Source organism: Anopheles nili, chromosome 2, assembly GCF_943737925.1.
Source record: "Anopheles nili chromosome 2, idAnoNiliSN_F5_01, whole genome shotgun sequence".
In the NCBI taxonomy this organism is placed as follows: Eukaryota; Metazoa; Arthropoda; class Insecta; order Diptera; family Culicidae; genus Anopheles; species Anopheles nili.
In genome coordinates this window covers 46,111,527-46,131,725 of record NC_071291.1, presented here as the reverse complement: position 1 = coordinate 46,131,725, position 20,199 = coordinate 46,111,527, and the positions used below count along the sequence as shown (strand labels likewise).

Genomic DNA, 20,199 nt, shown 5'->3' with positions numbered 1-20,199 from the left:
GTGTGGTTCGAAGAAGTCATGTGGATAAGGCGTGCTGAAATTAATCAACATTTATCATGCACTACAGAGACTGAAGCTCTTTTGATCAAGCCAATTCACCAAGAAGCCATTCTTCTATCTCCGCTTCCCGATTGCGGCTAGTAAGAAGCATTTCTTCCGAGGTACTCGCAAGCATGTTTTCGATGCGGAAACATTCCTCGGGGCGTAGAGGTCTCGAAATCGATGTTGCAACTAATTACAAATCAGTTCCAGCCGATGTTACCATGCTCAAAAGGTGGCTGATGACGGCAGGACGACGGTTCGGAGCCAACGTAGGAACTTTGCTAATCAATAATCATTTACTATGACTCCCTTCCATGACCCATGCCTAGGGGGTCCTCGGTTTTTTGTTGTTGTTACTTCATTCACTCAATTGTTTACAATTCCCCAGCCCTCTTGGCAGCACAAAAAAGCCCTTCCCAAATGAGCGTGGCATGAGTGGGGTTTTTTTTTGCCTCTTCGACGGTCTTTAACGTTGTTAGTTTTATGCTTTTCTCCACTCACACACACACACGGGGAGATTTTTTTATCCACCAAGCACATCCAGCTCTAGTTTTCCCCTAGCTCTATCCTAGACTCCTAGCGCAAAGCAGCGTGTAACGAAAAAAGGAAGAGAGAGCGAAACAAAAAAAAACACGGTAAGAAAATTACAAACCCTGCTACGAAGCACGGGGCGCCATATCGAAACGGCTCGATTCGAACCTATTTTCAAATTTTAATTACTTTCCGTTTCCGTAACCTCCTCTCCCTCGAGGGCCACCATCCCACCCCCTCACCGAGCCACCGAGAGTTTCCTTCACCTGCCGGGAGCGTAAAGGACTCGCGTTCTGTTTGGAAGGGCTGGCGAATTCGAACCGCACGCAATTTTGACCCATTTAACCTCTATTCGGTTAAAACTGCAGAGTCCCGCAGGGCGTTCGAGTTGCACTGCGTACGCGTCCTGCCACCCTGTGCAAGGGAGCGGGTAAAGGATAATAATTAAGGAAACCCGCCCAGGACTCCCAGTTCACCTGCGCCACGATGCATCACTTATGGAGTCGATTTTTCACCCATCACCACCGCCACCACCTTCTTCTCTCTCTCTTTCTTTCGCTGTGCCACGCGAAGTGGCCAACATACACGTCATCGATCGGTGGTGGTGGTGGTGGAGGAAACGCATATTAAAACAAAATCACCCTCCTCGTCTGCCGTCCGGTTTTAGGCGCGTTTCTGCGATATTGTTCGAGAGCAAGTACCAGCCACCCATGGGTATGGGTGTGTGTGTGTGTGCGTGTGTGTGTGTGTGTGCAGCTAGTAAGGGGGGAAGGGTTCTGGCTAACAAAATGTAGCATTTCCATCCAAGTGCTTTACCGAGGGCACCGAAAACGGGAAGCAACAAAAACAAAAAAAGAAGGTGCGGATAATAGCCCTGAGACGGGGGTAGGTGGTTGGGTGAGGAACACTAGATGCAGGGCTACGATTGCACACGCACTGCACATGCACATGCACATGCACATGCACATGCACATGCAGTGAACAGGGTGCAAAACAAAAACAACGACCATCGGCGGCAAAATAAGGGCCAATGGACGAGGAGGGGCCCACCTTCCCGTCCTGCGTGGGTGCGTGTGTGCGTGTGTGCATGTGTGCATGTCATTTACGCGCACCCACACGCGAACCACACGCGCCCCCTGCCTCGTAATCGAAACCCAGCAGCGAATCTTAAGGATCGAAATTCCCTGGCAACTCCCAGCGAAACCCCCGTCGGTGGCCCTTTTGCACCCCCCCGTTCGGGGTGAGATTGTGGGGTGAGTGGGTGGGTGGGAAGGTGGGTGGCTTCATTTATGCGTAACAAGCACAAAGTGCGTTCGGAAGGGTTCGGAGGCAACACGCCTTCATTGCAGTGCGGTTCTGCTTTTGCCAAACTTTCTTGCTTGCTTCTGGCCGCGTGTCCGTCGAGCTCGCGGCGGTGCAACTGCAGCGCGATGCAACGCGGTGCATCATCTGCACCCAACACCCTATACACATTCCGTTTGCGCGTGCTACGGCCCTTCTTCCCGGCCTCGGCGTGCGTAACGCACGTACATAAGTAATAAATAGAAAATCGATAATGCATTTCATTATTTCAATATTAGTTTGCATTAAGTATTATTATTTCTGTCCGGCCCGCACCAAGACGCATGACGGTAGGAGGACGAGAGGTGGGAGGTGGGAGGGGGGGCAAATGGACATTTCATTCCTCGCACGCGTTCTCGCTTTCGCGCACAGCCCGTCGGGTTTCTCATTTTCCCAAACCTGACGGTGTCCTTATCACGCCGGTCCGGGTTCCAGGAGATCTATGTACCGCTCAGCTCATGTCCCTGTTCCTTGAGTTGTAAGCCCGACTGCAGCGACTTCCGTCATCACCAAAAACCACCACCCACTCGGTTGTCTTCGCCTTCGACGCCGGTTACGCACACCAACGCAACCGACGGATTTCCCAACCTGAACGGTTCGGCGAGAGGATGAGCGGGCGTTTCAATCGGGTTGGTTGTACCGAAAATCATGAGAAAATGACCACGTATTTCTTCATCTTGCCGGTGCTCGTCTGCGCCCCATTTACCACCCACACCCACCGGCACCCGACACCCGACACCCGACACCAACACCGACAACAAGGGTTGAACAGGAGTTCGATTCTCGAAAATTGCATTTTCTGGCCACACGCCTTTGTGTTTGCTCGACACGACGTGGCTCGGACGTGGGCATATAAACACGCACGTACACACGCACGTACACACGCACGCACGCACGCACGCACGCATGCACATAGTGAGCGGTGCTGCAATAAGGAGGGCTTCAAATCTTCGATCTGATCCAAAATTCACCATTCCCCCCACCGGTCGGGTTGGCTCGAGAATAAGAAGCCGGGTTCTTGTTCATTTCCGAGTGGGTGGAAAAACCACAGCCTCCAACCTGTCGGGCGGGTGGGTCGGTCCTTTTCAGCCTTTCCAAGACGACCATTAGAGCCGGTCCGAGGCCTTCTCCTCCAAGGGAAAGAAGTCCGAACCGGACGTATGGGTGTATGGGTGTGTGTGTGTGTGTCGTGATCCTCAAAGCAGGCGTCCTGCTGCGCCTGGTAGCCGCCCGAGGCCCACCGAGGCGCTTTACAATCTAATTTCGACTGCCTGCTGCATTATTGATGCATCCGAAATGCATCCGAAAATGTGCCCACCCACGAGCACCATCACCCCACCGGTCGTACATATGTGCACGCACGTACGCAAGGCGCACACGAGTCCTTGCCGAAGTCCTTTTGCACCGTCGATGTCTTGTGTCGCCTGGCAGGAGATGAAAGCGCCGCATCGTTCCGGACCGATCTCGACCGATGGCCGCAGAAGAAAGTGCACATTCGTTGGAAGGAGGTTGGAACCGGAAATGCTTGGTGAGGGGGAGGGGGACTTGGGGTGGTTTGGGTGCTGGCGCCTCCCTTGTGCGTGTGTCACTCTCTAATGCACCTTGCAAGAAAATTTCAACCCAATAATCCTGGCTCTCATCCTTCTCGTTTTCTCCGGTCGGCTTATGTGCCTGGGCGGGGAGTCTTGCCTTCAAGCGTTGGTGGGTGGATGGGTGGGTGGGTGGGTGGGTGGGATCCTTACCCTCACCCCCTCTCCCTCCCCCCCCCCACACACTCTAAAGGCAGACTGGTACAATCGAAGAAACTACCCTTGGAAGCAGCAAGCCGAAGACGAAAAGGGGTTTCGTCGTCTTGGTCGTCTGTCTGATAGGGGACAAAGGCCGATGAAGCGACGGGAGCACGTCTTGCACTCACCTGCACGTCCCTTTTACTGCTGACTGTAAATAGGATCCAGTTTCCGAAATCCTTTCGCACCACCACACACACACACGCACGCAAGGAGAATGCACAATTCGACCTGAACCACCGCCCCTTATCTCGGCTCGACCAGCACCAGCAGTTGGGAAATTTTCGGAAGCCATTTCCACCCCACACCCCACTGCACCTGGTGCACCTCCCCCCCCCTCATCCCCTCATTGTCCTTGGCATCGACGGTGGAGCTCCGAAAATCCTTATCATAAACATAATAACATGTTTACGTAGGTTTTACACACACGAATAGCGCCATAAATTATTCGGCAGGATCGAATGTTTCTCCGCCTGACTCTGACCTCCTTCTCCTTTCTTCTCCCGCGAAAAAGGTGCGTTTGGGTTGGTGAAATTGTGGGTGGTGCGGTTGGGTGGGGTGGGACTTCTCCTGGCGACGAAGGACTTCTCTCGATGAGAGTGCACTTTGACCAGTCGGCCGGGTTTGCGGTTTTGGGTTGTTCGCTTGCAGGCTGAGATGAAGGCGCAAGGATTCGTTGCATAGGCCTTCCACCCACCCACTCACCCCTTACTCTTCTTCACATTCACCACCCACGTGTGGCCGTGTCTTCGATCGACGTGTTGGGCGCTCCGAAAATGTGATTAGCAACCGGAAGGAGCCGCATCCTGCGTAAGGATGTAAGGAGAGCGGATGGCGGGAGTCCTTTTCGATTGGGTGGAATCACCACCCCACTCCTCCTGGGGTTTCTTGCTTCTTCGGGTCATTTCTGGCCACCGGAGGGAGACCCGAGTTTCTTGTGCTTGATAAAATGTTGCAATTTTTGGCACCACTCGAGGATCTGAGCTTGAGTGATGCGAGTGATGCGGGTCCTTGGGAGGGAACCCGAAAGAGGGTGTTGTAATTGGAATTGGATTGGATATTTCACCGAGGACACTCTCGTTTCGGCAGCTGCCGAAAGGTCAAACGAAAGAACGGAGGTGAGGGATTAGTGAAAATGAAGTTTTACAACTCCGTCACCGGCCATCTTGCGCCGAGTTGGTTGGTGGTTGGTTTTTGAAATATTCTCGAACATTGTAATTGTTATTGAAAAGCACACACGCGCGTAGGAGTGCCGACGAAAGGATGTCAGTTGTTGGGATGTGTATTTCTCAATCAGGTTGAATAATGTAAATGTGCTTTTTGTACAGAGCGTATAAAGAGACTTTCGGTTGGGGTGGACATCGCATCGTAATCAAACGCCCAACAAGCGAAGGAATCGATCCCTTGAAACCGTATCGTCTTGAGGAACCCATTCCGACGTCTTCGAATGGTCTCATCGCACTTCGGTCTTTGTGAGGACAGCCGGAACGGATGCAACATATTGTATCGGATTCCCTGCTCACGTCCCAGCACCGAGAGACGTCGTCTGGACCTTTCGAAGCAGGATGCTTCGTCCTCGTACGTTCCCTTTGGAAAAGCAGCACTTCGGGGCTCGAGAGGTGGCACAAATTTAGGTTTTAAACCACATTTGCATCTTGGTTTGGCATCTCGAACGCATTTTAATAGAGTTTCTACATACTCGGCAGGCGTCCGTCGTCCCTCTGTCGCTCGCCCCGAGCGCCGTATGACCCAAAATTCCGGTCAAAGAGATCGGAATCCGGACGGCTGAGCGGTGGTGATCCGAACTATTTCAAGGATCAAGGATGCAGCCCAGGACGACGGTTGCTTTTTCTCGCATGCGAATGTGCAAATGGAACGCAAGCGAAGGGAGAATTCTCTGATTCGGGAGAAGTGCACTGTTCGTTGCCATTTTGTGGCCTGCAGGTCTGCTCCTTCTGTGTCGTGTGCTTCTTTTGCCAAAGTCCTGGCGCCAAGGAGCTGGCGTGTCCTTGGGCTATAGGGGGAGAGGAGGAACGGGTCGGTGCACCGGACGTGGGGATATTATTTAAGACAAGACGGCAGGTGGACGACCTCCCGAAGTTATCGAAAGGATATCGGAAGGCATGCATAGTTTACAAGGAGCAATTAGATTTGCCACAGCACACTCGGACTCTTCGGCTCCGGCACAAGACGTTCGCAGTGGGCCGGAAAACCTACCCATTCGAAGAAATAACCACCGAGAGCGAGAGAGTGTGTGAGTCGGTTCGGTTGGATGTCTTTTTAAAATCAAAATTAATGAAATTTCCAACCCATGCTTCGGTTGGGTGGACGACTTCGAGATGCAAGGCAGCTGTCTGGCATCTTACGGTTCCTCCTCTTGAAGCAGGTGCTAGCTGAAGTGAGTAGCTTGAGGATATTTCTCGAAACTTTTGGATCCTTTCCGGGCCGGATTAGTCCTTCACCGGCAGTCTTGGCCGGGGCGTTCAAGACGTCCAGGCTCCTTGGATCTTGTGCTGTGTCCGTCACCGGAGCATAACAGAGGCGTATTGTGGCCGTGTGTCGGTGCTGTGTAATAAATACCGATCATAACTCGATCATCAATCAATTCCTTGGCCCGTTCGGGTTTCTTATTGATTGTGAGTTTTCTGAGCCTCCGGCTACCGGCGTCTCGGTTCGCCTGCCAACAACCATCACCTCATCACCGGTGCACGAGTCTACTTCTTCGGTTTTCGTGCATCTCAAGCTCATGCATCTCAATAAATTCACATTGTTTCGCCGGCATTCCGGTGCCCAAAAGGGGCTACCAACCCACCTATCCCATCCCATCCCATCTGGTCGAACGAGGCTTCCTTTAATTTATATTTACCACCAGCACACCCTACACCGTACACACACACACACACACGCACATACAGCCATAGGCTGCCCATTATGCGAGGGAAATCTGTGAAGGCGGCAGGAAATGCAAGTTCGCCCGCCGGTTCGGGTTTGGGTTGGGTGGAAAAGCACGAGGACGTTTCTTCAAAATATTATGCCTATCGACCAAGGATGCCGTTCCAATTAGGGGATGAGAGTGAGTGAGAGAGTGAGAGGCTGCCTTTTGTGTGTCTTGCGTTGCGGAAATCATCGGCGATAAGAAAATCTTCCCATCCTTAGAAATCACTTGCCCACGCCAGAGAGCCATCAGAGGGTTGCATCAGCAGAAAGGGGTTTCGATTTGCACGAACCAGCCAATATTCCGGCTTCAGTTCCCAGCTCGGTACCAATACCATCAAAAAACCACCCCCAGATGCGTGCGATGCGGTGCGTAAGACGGTGGCAGCCACACAACCCACAGACAGATCCTTTCCCTGCGAACACCACGCATTGGCCATGGCCTTAAGATTAATTCGAGAAGATTCTAAAATTTCGCCCGGAAATCTTACGAAAGCAAACGGCTCGCATCCGACGGTAGGCATACGTACACACACACACACACGCACACAGACGGTACTCGGCAGGAGTAGGAGTCCAATTTTATGTACCCCACACCAAAGGACCTTGTCGTGGTACCGGCAGGAGAGCCAGAACCGGGCCTCATCAAGGATTCCCTTCGAGTGGGCCGATTCCTTGCACGGTCTCAGATGGATCGATTCCTGGTGTGGTGAGGATCGGATCGAATCCTTAATAATTTTCTTAAACCACCCGACCCAACTACTACCACTACTGGGAAAACCTCCCGTTTTTCTTGGCTTTCCGGCCGGGGGGGGTGCATTTTCTTCCCTGCCAGGATGTTGTTTCTTGCTTGTGATAAGATTATGATCCCGGCCGGAGCCCGGCCGGTGCAATAATCTTTTATCCGTGCACCGAAAGGTGCACTCGATGCACCGGTTGGATGCATCTTATCTACCTGCGCTCGGGATACATGGTTCCTGCGTACGCAATCAATGAACGAATCGACAAACGCACCCGGACTCGAGAAGGTTTATGTTTTTGGAAGCGACATCACACAGACCGGCTTTTCTCCGGGCCTTATTTCGCCCGTAGGACGCCCCAAGACGCCCAAAGTTCGCCGAGCACATAAAGGAGGCCGGCGATAAGGAGCCGACCATATTCAATCAAACCTGGTATGCACCTGCTTTGGTGCAACGAGGACTTTGGTGAGCCTGAAACTGCAGCCTTTTCAAAAGCACTTGCGCTGTAACGGGTTTAAAAAAAAAAGGGAACGTGTGTGTGTGAGAGAGTGGGTTTTTTTGTTGTTGTTTTGCTTCTGTTCGTTACACTTTACCTGCAAAAACTTTCGCAATGTCAAACGCATTCGCAACAGTGCAATTGCAGTACGGAACCGGTGCAGCGTTGCACGGCAAATTAAGGCGCGCAATTTTCACCCCAAAAGAAGCTCGAAACTGTGCGCTTTCTCGGGCGCCAGGTCGAAAGAAAAACCGTGACATCGTTATCGATTTTTCCGCACCCACATTGCTGCGTGCAAATGGCACCGCAATGGCGAGGCGAGACGCGCTTTGGTGGTGGGATTTAAAAAAAGGACGAAAGAAGGAAAAAAAAATACGAACCCCCCTTTCCCTCACCACCACTTCGTTTGGGTTTGTCCGCGGTCGTAAAATTTCTCCTAGTTTTTTTTTTTTCCTTTTTCTTGTCGTCCTTTCACCACCCACTCCTGCTCGGTTGCTTGGCTAATCCTGGCCGGGTCGAAACCGGGTGTGCAGGGTTGGTTTTTAGTTTTCTACTTTCTTTCACGCTCTCTCTCTCTCTCGCTCTCTCTCTCTCTCTCTCTCTCTCGCTCGTTCGCACTAGTGTAGTGTCGTAGGTCGGTTTCGCGAGGATCGCCCACACCCAGGCGGCAAAGGATAAGGAAACGCGGTGACGATGACGCCTCGGATCGATAGTGTGTGAAAGAAGTGCGAATGAATCGTGGCAGGAGCGCATCGTGGTGACGCGTTCGTATGTGTGTGTTCGTCGTCCTGTGTGGTCGTCTTGTGTGTGCAGTGGTTCTTCGTTTCGTTCTCCTCCTCGATCCGGACGGTTCGTCCAATTTCCGGACGACAAATTCCCCACACTATTGCCGCGCGTTCGAGGAGTGGCCCTTAGAGTTACATGTCAGAAACCGTGAACGGATGGTCGAACGGTCTAGCCTCCAAATCGGGTGATGGTGTCTGCGTTTTCATACGCTTAGCCACAGGGCGAGCCATACGGTCGAAGGGACACTCACCCAAATGGCCAGCACCAGTGGTCGATTGGGAAATAAAAAAAAAAATACCCGGGGACCCGGATTTAACGCGAAAGTAGCGCTCGGTATACACAATCGTGAAAAAAAGAAGCGAGCGAGAAAAAAAAAAGCCTCCAGCGAGCCCGGGATTCTGCATCGATGAGGCATAAATATTTCACTTTGTCATTTATATCAATTTTGCATGAATGTTTTTACAAATAATGATAGGATAATAATAGCGCTCTGCTGATGGATTCGTGTGGATCCGGTGGGGGGGGGCAGAAATGGCAAATAACAAAAAAAAAAAACACAAACGAGAATATATAATACATAATCGGGTTGTTCAGGCGTAAATACACGTAAATCGTCGTCCCCGAGTGCATCCTGGCGATGTGTGGGGGAGAGCCGGTGGACTACCCTGAGGGTGGGTTAGACGACCCCAGCACCCCGAACGCCGCTCCCCTTCGGAAGGGAGCCTTCTTCGGCCTTCATGCCCACTTTCATGTCATTTTGTGGTATCTTGTCGCCCTTTGGCGGGTTGGGCCTGAACCAGCAGGGCCGAGCGGGTTCACGGCGGGTTGAGGTGGAATGCAAACGCTCGCTCACCCTTCAGTTCACCTAAAAAAAAAAAAAAACAGGGAAAAAGCCAACCCCTCACACACCCACACAGATACACGGGCACGGGCACAGGCGCGCCATGCCAGGGTTCAGGCGTGCTACTGGGCGTCTCCATCGCCAGGCAAGCGAAGAATAGCAAGTGGATGGATTGAAGGGGACTCGGGGAGGAGGAGGAGGAGGAGTGTGAAGGTGAGGCGCTTAAAACCGTGTGCCGTGCGCTTTTATCTGCGCGTGTTCATTTTTAATTTACGAAAAGCTGAAATTCATTTTCGGGTTCAGAAATTCAATTTGCCACGGAAAGGGCAGACGACGAGCGGCCTGATTATCCCCGAAAAGGGATGACGACGGGGTGACGACGGGGTGGCCACGGTGGCCATAATTATGCTGCACATTCCGTGTGTGTGTGTGTGTCCCCTCCAACACCTCCCCCCCCCCTCATGGTCACGTCCCAGGGCGCACATGTGCAAATATGTGCGTATTGGTAATTTCGTTGCCAAACGAAAAAAGGGGGATGAAAAAAAGTCACCACAATCGTGTGTGCGTGCGTGCGTGTGTGTGTGTGTGTACTGGGTGGGGGTTGGAAAAAAAAAGTGCATCGATCGGCGGCACCGTCGGTACCCTTTCGTCTGTCAGCCCAACCAACCATCGGAAATGGCGGCAGTAATGGCAGTCGAATTATGTGAGCGAGCGTGAAGGGGTGGGAGTAGGGGGGTAGGGAGTGGGTGGTGAAAAAAAAAACCAGAGTCCAAATGTGCGACAGGCTGAGGCTGAGGCAGAAGCTGAGCCAAAGGTGGAAGGGGTGCGGACGGAAAAAAGTACATTTCGAGCGTACATAGAAAAAAAAACTCGTATATTAAAACGTAAACCCATCCGCATCCCTGTCACATGCCCGGTTCCGTTCCGTTCCGTGTCCTTCGCGCGCCGTGCTCGCTCGCGTTCTCCACCTCGCACCACTCTCTCACCCATCACCCACTCTGGCACCGCACACGTTGCAAAAGGGACGGAAGGCTCCGGTGGCCGGTTTAGGCGTCTCGAATGAAACATACGCTTCATAAACATGAGCACCGGGCGCACAATCATCAATCGGACGACCAGATGGGGGGGTTTAGAGGTGGTGGTGGTGGTGTCGAGGAGGAGAAAGGAGGTGTGGTGCCAGCGAAAGGGACGCAGTCCAGCACCGGGCAGAAGCATTATTTGGGAAGATATTTTTTTTATCGATTTTTCGCCCACCCCCACCAACATCAGCGGGTTGCGCTATTTATCGGCGAAATGGAGCGTGGGAGGGAGGGAGGGAGGTTGGGTGGTGAAGGCCCCCAGGACTCTCCGGTACCCCTAATCCCACCCTCGCCTCGAGCCCACGTTTGCCGCCGTATCGGCTGCGTGCATTTACATGCGCTTATGCATGGGAGCGATTTTTGCGAAACCATTTCATGAAGTGCGCTCCACACGCGGTTACTTTTCACGCCACCCCTTTTGGGTGGTGGAGCTCTTTTTCTTCTTCTTCTTCTTGTTCTTCTTCTCCTTGCTCTCTTTCTCTCTCTCTCTCTCTCCTCAAATTCGCGTCCATTTCTAGTTCCAGGTTTCGGTTTCTCGCCACACGCAGAAGGAACACACACGCCCAATCGTCATAGTTTGTGTGTGTGGGTGGGTGGTAAGTGGTTTATTTGATTAGTAGCACGAAACCACAACCTGCCCCAACGAATCGGTCGGAACCGCTTTGCGGAAAGCCCTTTGCCTATTTTTGGCGTCCTAAAACGAACTCCCCAACCCAAGCGTCTAACCGGAACCAGGAGGAAGGCAACCACCCAATGGAGACGCATGGTTGTCTGTAGGGGTGGGTTGAAATGGGGCTCGGTTTTCCCGCGTGGTGGGTTATCACAGAACCTATTATTAATAACTTTCTGCAGCCCACCATATTTTTTTTCTTCTTTTCTTGTTGCTGTTGTTTTTGGCATTGTTTCATTGTAAATCCTTGGCTGTTGGGTGTTTCGACTAATGCCACCCTTTCGACTCCTTTCCGTGGGCAGTTGGTATGCTGGCATGGGAAACCGGAAACGCCATTACCAAAGCGTTATAAGCTATCACGGTTACATACGGTTCGCGTCCGTAACGTTACACGCCAAGGAGTTGCCTTTTTTGTGCTCGTTTCCTTCATTTCTCGCTCTCTCTCTTTCGCTCTCCTGCTCGTTTTCTGCTATGCAAAGCCAAAATGCAGCACCGGACCTGCCTAGCTTACGCATACTTGCTGTGCTGAAAAACTCGGCACATAAATATCTCTCGCACCGGTGGAAACCTTCAGCACAGGATCGGTGGTGGCCCTTTGGACCGAAGGGCCGTTCGCACGTTCTGCTATCGTCGAGCCGGAAACGAAACGGCTCAAATCTTATCCTTCAACCCGCACCCCCAGGCAGTGGTGGCAGAAACGGGCACAGAGAGAAGCCATTTCTAACTGGAGCTTATTTTTGTACGCTTTAAAATGCCATTTTCTGCATTAGTGACACAGTTTACCGTCCGTTTGGTTGCTGTTTGCTGCCTTTCTGTGGCAATCCGGCTGCCGTAATGCCATTAGACGAGCTGCAGCGGGTGCACGTGCACGTGTGTGAGTGTTTATTTTTGGGAAGCGAAAAAAAAAACACTGCCCACCACACAAGGACGAGATGCGGAAGATTGCGGCCTAAGCAGACAATGGAACGCAATGTGCGCTAATGATTTGCCACCGATCGTTCATTTCACGCGCATCCTCAGGTGGTATTTAAGAATGAATGGACAAAGCTGCATCTAAGCACCGTTTGGCCCTGCATTATTCATTCGCTCTCGTGCGATCCATCGAAACGGAACAAAACGCAAGGCCACGAGGAGACGGCCAAACAACGATCATTGTGTGTTTTCCACAGCCCAAGCACGGCTCAAACACGACCCACAACAAAGAGCTTCTGGGTGGAATAAAAGCAATTCAGCTGACGGCAACAACAAAAACAAAAAATGCAATAAAATAGTAATAATAATATCGAAACAAGAGCAAACCGCCACGGGGAAAGATGATGATTCACACGACGTACGGACGTGTCACGGTGATACGTTCTCGAACCGAATCTGAAGCGATCGGTGTTGGGGTTGGGACATGACAACGTCGATGACGACGACGTCCACCACCACTAACTGGCCATTTCGTACGGTGAAGGGCGACTTTGTGCGATCGTGCGATGTACAACAAATAATGCCTTTGTTCATTGGCGCGCGGTGGCAGTGACTTTGACGGTTAGAACCGAAGGGTTAGCACAATTTTGACACCTTCCCTGTATTTCCCCGTCGGATGGATGGATGGATGGATGGCTGGATGGCTGGAGAATGGAGGGAGCTCGAGAGGAATAAGCCACATTATGTACAATTATCATCCGGGGGTGTTTTGCTAGCCATGTGATGTTTTCACCGTGTAAATGGTTTCGTTTTTGTGAGGTGGAGTTTTATTTTTTCTTTCGTTCGCACATTTTTGCATTTTTGTTCCCCGCGTGTTTTGTTGTTGTTGTTGTTGTTGTTGCATCCCTTTTGCATCGAAAAAATCAATACTCAACCCTGCGTTTTGGTCAGTGCCACCGTTTGGGCGGACGCTTTCCCAGTGTGGTTATTTTCCGTGGGTTTTTACGTTTTTTTTTGCCGGCGGTGTTTTGTTCGTTTTATGTACCCCTCATCAGCACACACACACACACACACATGCACACCTGCATACGTGCACACGCAGGTCCTCACTCGTTGGTCCTTTCGCTTCTCGGTGCGTGGAGTATGTTTAAAAAATCAACATAATTTATTCATTTCCCATCAGTTTATAATGTACTTTTTGCTGGTTTTATATCGCCCCGTAGCATTTCGGTAGCCTGAGGAGAAGCGAATCGGTTTGAGCCGATCATGGCGCCACAACTCCAACACTTCCATTGGGAAGCTCTTTTTTTTGTGTGTGTGTGCAAAGGGCAAAGGGACATTGGAGGGACTTTGTAAATGCGCGATGCTGCACAAATTCGAATCCATTTAGAGTTGTAGCTGACAAACCGGGCGTACCTTCTTGTTGCCTTCTAGCATTGATTCGAGGCAAAAAGCATGGGACAAATAATGCCGTCGTTTTGGACGATATGTAGGTACCATTGCCAAATATGGGAGCTTTGATAGAAAAATCCCCAAATGCAGTCCGCAATTTTGGTTAACTGAACTAATTGAGTGCTCAGAAAATCGAGTCAGTCCAACTATTCAAACAAATGCCAAAAGAAGCCGGTAAATGAAACAAATCAGGTCGTAAATTAAAAGAGCGACACAAAATTGAAGGGCCCGTTACAGCGAAGAACCGAATTGAAGGGCCACATTACGAGCGGGAAATGTGCATGATGCATGAGTCTTTACGCGAAACCAGTCGGCAGCGTGCTGCATCGAAAGCGTTAAGGGCCACCGAGCCGATGCACCGATGCAGCAGTGCAGTTTTCGTTGCATGACGAATGCACTTCCGCCATGGTGACACGTGGCGAGGAGCGAAAAATCTCCCAAAATAAAGCGAATAAAAACCTCCATCCAAAACCAGACCGTCGTCCTTCGCAAAAAAAGGACAAGCGTCACCGAATAGAGCCCGAAATTTTTGTCTAGTTTATTTTTCGGCGAGCCAGAAGTTCAACGATTTGCCTGCGTGGCCCAGTGCGGTTTTGTTTGATTTTTTGCCGCTCTCGCAAGGTCGAGGACGCCATTTGGATTTTCGTTTTTTAGTTACTGGCGCCGGAATGTTTTTCCCGTCCGGCCGTTTGGTGGAGTGGGTGGCGGTCGGTGAGTGAGAGTGGGTGGGAAGGAATTAAATAATGGGAGAGAAAATGATGGCGAAATAAATAAAAAAAAACGAAATCGAAAAATAAATGCCACATCCCAAAACCACCCCGACTGAGCCCGGGTTGCGAATTGGTCGGTGTGTGTGCACAAACACGGGGACAGCACGTTTCAATGTGTTGGTCATTATGGCTGCCCGATGGGGGAAAAAAGGACGATTCGAATGTATTTATATAGAAAAAAAAACCACCCTACGGCCAGCCAGCACGGAAGGATTCCGTTCAAAAATCGACATAATGTTAAATACTTCAATATACGCCAAAGCACGTCACACACGTGGCGCCCCTTTGCGTGGATAGCCACACATGCGAGTTAGTTTATTTGTGAGGGTTTCTTTTTTTTTTGTCTATGCTGCGCATCCGTCTAGAGGTTGGCAAACATGGGAGGCAGTGGGGGGGGGGGGGGGAGGAATGAAAAAAAAATAAACCCGAATCTTGATGGAAAAAGGATCCCGGCTCGAAGGATGCGGCGAATGGCTCGCTGCACCAATAAAACCATTACAATAAACAGGGCGCACACACACGTACGCTCGTTCTCTCATTATACCATCATCATTGTCGGCATCATCATCATCGTCGTCGTCATCGATGGTTGCGATGGGGAAACGAGTGAAGCGGAATGCGCCTGCAGTGAAGTGCACCGGGGTGCATCGCGTTTTTAATACAAAAAAAGGGTGCTCCGGACGGATCGAAAAAATAAACCTTCATCCCGTAGCGTTAAAAATGAATTTTTAATCGGTGGTGATGGCCACCCCACCAGTGCGGCGTATGTGGTGAAGGGCATGACATAGCGCGAGAACGAGAAACAAAAAGTACACTGAAATCTATATGCAGCGGGAGCTACCGGCGAATGAGTGAAAAAGAAAGAGGCATGAAGAGAGAGAGAGCGAGAGAGAGATGGAGAGAGAACGCGCGAGTGATTTTTAGGGATCCGGAAAAACCGGCCCGAGAGGTGTGTGCAGAATTCGACGCCAGACGGGAAAGGGCGTTGGGAGGATGAAGATATTTTATTTTCCAACCCTGCCACGAAAAAAGGCCCCGGCATACGCGTGCGTGTGTGTGTGTGAGTGTTTTTTTTTCTTTTAATCCGAACGGCCTCGCAAATGTACATACATGCGCGATTGCAACATGTGCAATTTTCGTGTACATAAATCCACACACACACACACACACACACACACACACACACACACACACACACACACACACACACCCATACACACAGTTGTGTGTGCACCCACGCGATGCACATGCAGCAGATGCAACTGCACCCATCCCTCGTTCGGTCGGTGTGTGGAAGGGCGATTTTTAACGATTAATTTGCAGGAGGAAAATTTTTGAACCAGAGTTTTGGCACCACAAAAGGCAGCTTCCTTCCTGACGATTGTATTTTTTCAATAACCCAATCTTGAGCACCGTCCGTCGAAAGCCGTTTCGGAAGTCTCCGTACAATCCAATGATTTCTGCTTCCGCACGTAACACCGGAAACGGATGAAGCCCGTGCCGGGGCGTCTGTCTCGAGTCGAAAGACGACGACTCGACGCATCGTCGTCTTATTTGCGCGTTTTCGCACACACAAAGGGTAGACGCGCGAGGCGATGCGTCACTACCAACGCGCCCAACAACGACCATGACCTACCCGAACACACGTAAGCGCGTCAACAGCGATTACACCTCCCCCGTAGGACCAGAGACAGAGGAGCGAAAATAATTCGGGCTACGCAGCGCCAGATAGCGCGCGCGTGTAAGAAACACGCAAAAGCCGCCTCACGCGTAAGTAGGCCAGGTCAGTAGGGGGGAGGCGAGAGTGTTTGGGTGGGTGGGAAAGCCACCCCAAAAACAACAACCACCGTCACCTCTTTCACGGTCGCGGTTGCACTCTTCTCTCCCCGAGAAACGCAACGCAACCAAGGCAGAAAACCACACACGCGGTATTCGGTCGTAGGCTCGACTTCGGCAAAATTCGGCCGGCATTTCGATTGCCCCCAACACAATCGGTGCCGAATTTCGCGACGGTCGACGTGCGTGTGTGTGAGCGAGAAGGCGCGATAGGCACGATAAGCGAGCGAGAGTGCCGAGTACGGATGAGTGCGGCTTTGTTTATCTCGCGTGTGTCGCGGATGTCGCGCGTTCGCTTGGGCCTTCGACGTGTCTGGTTTCCTCGGTTGATGAAGGATGCATATTTGGGGAGACTTCTTTCTCTCTCACGCTCACATGCACGCGTTCTCGTTCCCGTTTTGTGCTGACGTGCTGATTTTCGACAAGATGCAACGCGAAATGGGGCCAACGCGAGCGCGCGTCTTTTGCCTTCCTTGGTTTTTTTTGTTTGTTTGCGACGCGCCAAAGTGATTCACGCGAAAGCGAAAGTGATGATCTTATGCGCAACGCGCGCGCTCTCATGTGTGTTGGTGGTCGTGTGTCTTTGTTGCTGCTGCGTTTCCTGCTCATGGAGTCGCATTGCGCCGCGGCATTCTGCGGAAGTCCAACGATGACCAACGCGATAAAAGGTCCATTACGGAGGATCGCAAAGCCGCTAAAGATGGCCGCCTTTTGCTTTTGGTGAAATTTTCGATCGAAGCATGCGGTGGTGTCAATTTTTGCCGTTGCCATGGTACCATGGTGTACGGGTGTGTTTGTGTGTGAGGCTCATTTTGCATTCCATTCACTTCCGGGATGCGTGTAAATCTCCAATCTCGCTCGAGCATCTAATTAGGCGTGTGAATAAAAAGCTCTCTCTCTCTCTCTCTCTGTCGCTCGTGCGCGAAGGACGAGTATCCTTGAACGAGCCACTTGGCTGGGTGGCGCCAAAAATGGGCCGTTTGCTGCACTTCTCTCCCACACTCCCATTCCATCACACTTGCGCGCGTGCTGCACAATGAAGGAGCTTTGCTGGCGGCGTGATGAGTCGCACTTGAAAAAATGCACCCAAACTCACGTTCAATCCGGCTCGTGGCCCTACAGGGCGCGTCCCAAGCTGACTGATAGACGAAGCGGCTCGCGTAAACACAAAACACAAATTAACAAACACGAGCGGTGGAAACAAACAAATGAAGCACAACAAAAAATAGCCAACGAGCTTCTTATCCCAACCGTAGGGCACCGGCTTTGGAGCTCGTGTAGCGATCACAAAGAACCGCGATTAAAAAGGGCGCAAGTTCTTAGCATGAACCAGAGCCCAGGGAGGGTGGTAGAGTAGTTGATGGTCCGAAAATGATCACACAAATAGCACACACACACACACACGTGCGAGCCCAGAATCGACAGCTGCACGTGCACAAGACGTGACGCCCCGCGAGCCTTTTTCTGATTCTCAGCAATCGGCTTTGGTGTCACAGGTGCGGGTGTCTTCTTTGAGGCATGTGTGGTGGATAAGGCCATAAGGGAGGATCGGTTCCGGAAGGCGCTTATCGCACGTCCCACACAGCCGCCGTGGCTCGATAAGGGGGTGAGTATTTTCCAGCTCAAGGTCTCAGATTCGTTGAATTCTAACGTTTTGCGTTCTGACGAAAATAATAAAAAATCCCCCTACGATCAAGGAAGTGCATTGAGTGCAACCGGTCGAGAAGCAGCTGTGGTGGCTCTATCGATCGTTAACGATCTTGTGCATTCTCCGTTGTGAGTGAGGTGGGGTTGGAAAACGAGGTGCCTAGTGACCGCTCGTTAGGCACTAATTACGCACGTTCGCCCGTTTCCCCCAAGCTCGCCATATTGCGCTCCGTACGATCGATGATCGAGGAACTGAAACGATGAAGGACACACCGCTAGCTCGAGGAGAGAGAGAGGGGGTGAGAAGAAGAAGAAGAAGAAGAAGAAGAAGAGAAAGAAAAAAACTTGAACCCCAGAGTACGGTCGGAGGTGGGAGGGTTAAAACCACGCCGAGGTCTCTCGCGTCGATGGCGATGGTGGAATTTCAAGTTTAGATTTATTTAAATTTATCGAATTAAGCTCTCGCCGTACCGGGCAGGAGGTTAGGAGGGTGGTGGTAATGGTCGTGACGCCAGGGTAGGAATGAAGGGCAGCACGATCGAGGTAAGACGCGAACGTTAAAAATGGCCGTTTCGAGGGTTTGGCCTTTGGAGGGGCGCACGATTCGAAACGCCATCAGGAAACCCGTTTCGAGAACTATTCTAAACGACTAGCCTAGACTAAACACACATGCACGACGGGTGGCATTGAACACACACACACACACACACACACACACACACATGTCATAACCTAATTTGTTTCTGTTGCGGTTCATTTTTTTTCTCCTCCTCCTTCTTTCAACCATCTATTATTGTTCTAAAATGGTCGCAGCACAATGTCTCGCGTGAATTGCGCAGCAATGGCATACTGGCGTGAGGTGAAGGGAGCGAAGAAAGGAACAAGAGATGGGGGGTCAGCACAAAGAAACACATTCCACCGTGAAAAGCCATTCGCTTTGGCCCACGAAGGCAACGCCAATCGAATGGTTCGAGATCGACAAACGCTCGAGGATCGTGAATTTCTCCACGAATCACGTTGGTGCGTTCAATCAAAATCTCATTAAAATCGTCCGCTCGGTGGCTCATTAGGGTCAAGATTGTATCAGAACCAATGCTAGAGCCACTGTTGGTCCGTTTTAGCGTCATTTCGGTCAAGTTCGGTTCGGTGCCGTATTCGATGACGTTGAGGTGCGCCAACGTTAACGAGATTTAACCCGCGCATTTGATTCGTTCGAGTTCTGATCGACCAAAAACCGGCTGGCCAAAAACGTCCCCAAGTTTGAATGCATTTCGAACTGCACGTTCGTTGCTTGCTCCTTGAAACACGCCATTCAATCACCCAAACTGGTCCAACCGACCGGTGGCCAATAAGGACGGCCCCGAATCCGGTTTTTTTTCTTTTCTATGCACCTATCTAAGCACGCTTTTTTGCAAACACCTCCACCCTCGAGCTCGGTCGTTACGATGCATCGATGCAGCTCGCAAATGCACCATCGCTTCGTCCTTCTCTAGCGCATCAACATGTCGAGCCGACGCGTACGGTGGTGGGTTTTTCTAAATCTATTCCCATCCAACCTGCTGCACGTGTGGATGTGTGTGTGTATGCATTTGTGACTTTTCTAAACGTTCTGTCGCTCTCTCTCTCTCTCTCTCTGTTTGTCTCACTCCTACGTAAGCCTTTTGCTCCGTTTTCTCTATCTGTTGCATCGATTTCGCACACACAAGGGGTGGGCTTTTATTGTTTTTGTGTGTGGTTATGCGTGTGTGTGCGTGTGTGTGTTTCTTTTTTTTTCGGCAACCGTGACGGATGCACTCAACACTCCTGGGATAGATGCACCGATGCGTCGAGGCAAGCAGACAGTCACTCGCACGATTAGATTGCGGTGCATTAGAACACACACCCACACATGCACGCACGCACGTACAAAGAGTTCCCATTTGAATTTTGTCAATTTTTAGATGCACCTCTGAGAGAGAAGGGGAGAGAGAGAGAGAGGGATCGCCCGAAACCGATGCGACCGTGCACGTGCAATTCCGGGTGCATTCGGTCGGTTGCATCGGAAGTGCATCACGTTATACGATCGAAGCCGGCACAGGGTGGTTCGAATGCATACGCGTGCACTCTCGCGACCGGGTGGCTTCACTGAAAAAGGGTAAACCCAACCCAACGAGGTGGTCGAGGTGGTCAGCGAGATGCACCAGTTGCATCCACCCACACCCTCACAGCGTGCCAATCGATACGATCGGGACCGGCGAAGGAGGCAACATTCAAGAAAACCCCCACCACCCACAGACACTCGTAGCTTCAAGCCCGACCGATGACGGCTGGAAAACTCGTCGTGAGATTGTTGCTC

General features: G+C 51.3%; 1 protein-coding gene across 1 annotated transcript in view; it reads right to left on the bottom strand.

Annotated features, from left to right (window-relative positions):
* The window catches only part of LOC128724177 (mushroom body large-type Kenyon cell-specific protein 1), a 60,047-nt gene that overhangs the window by 21,970 nt on the left and 17,878 nt on the right, over window positions 1–20,199 (bottom strand). The gene's annotated exons all lie outside the window — the stretch shown is intronic.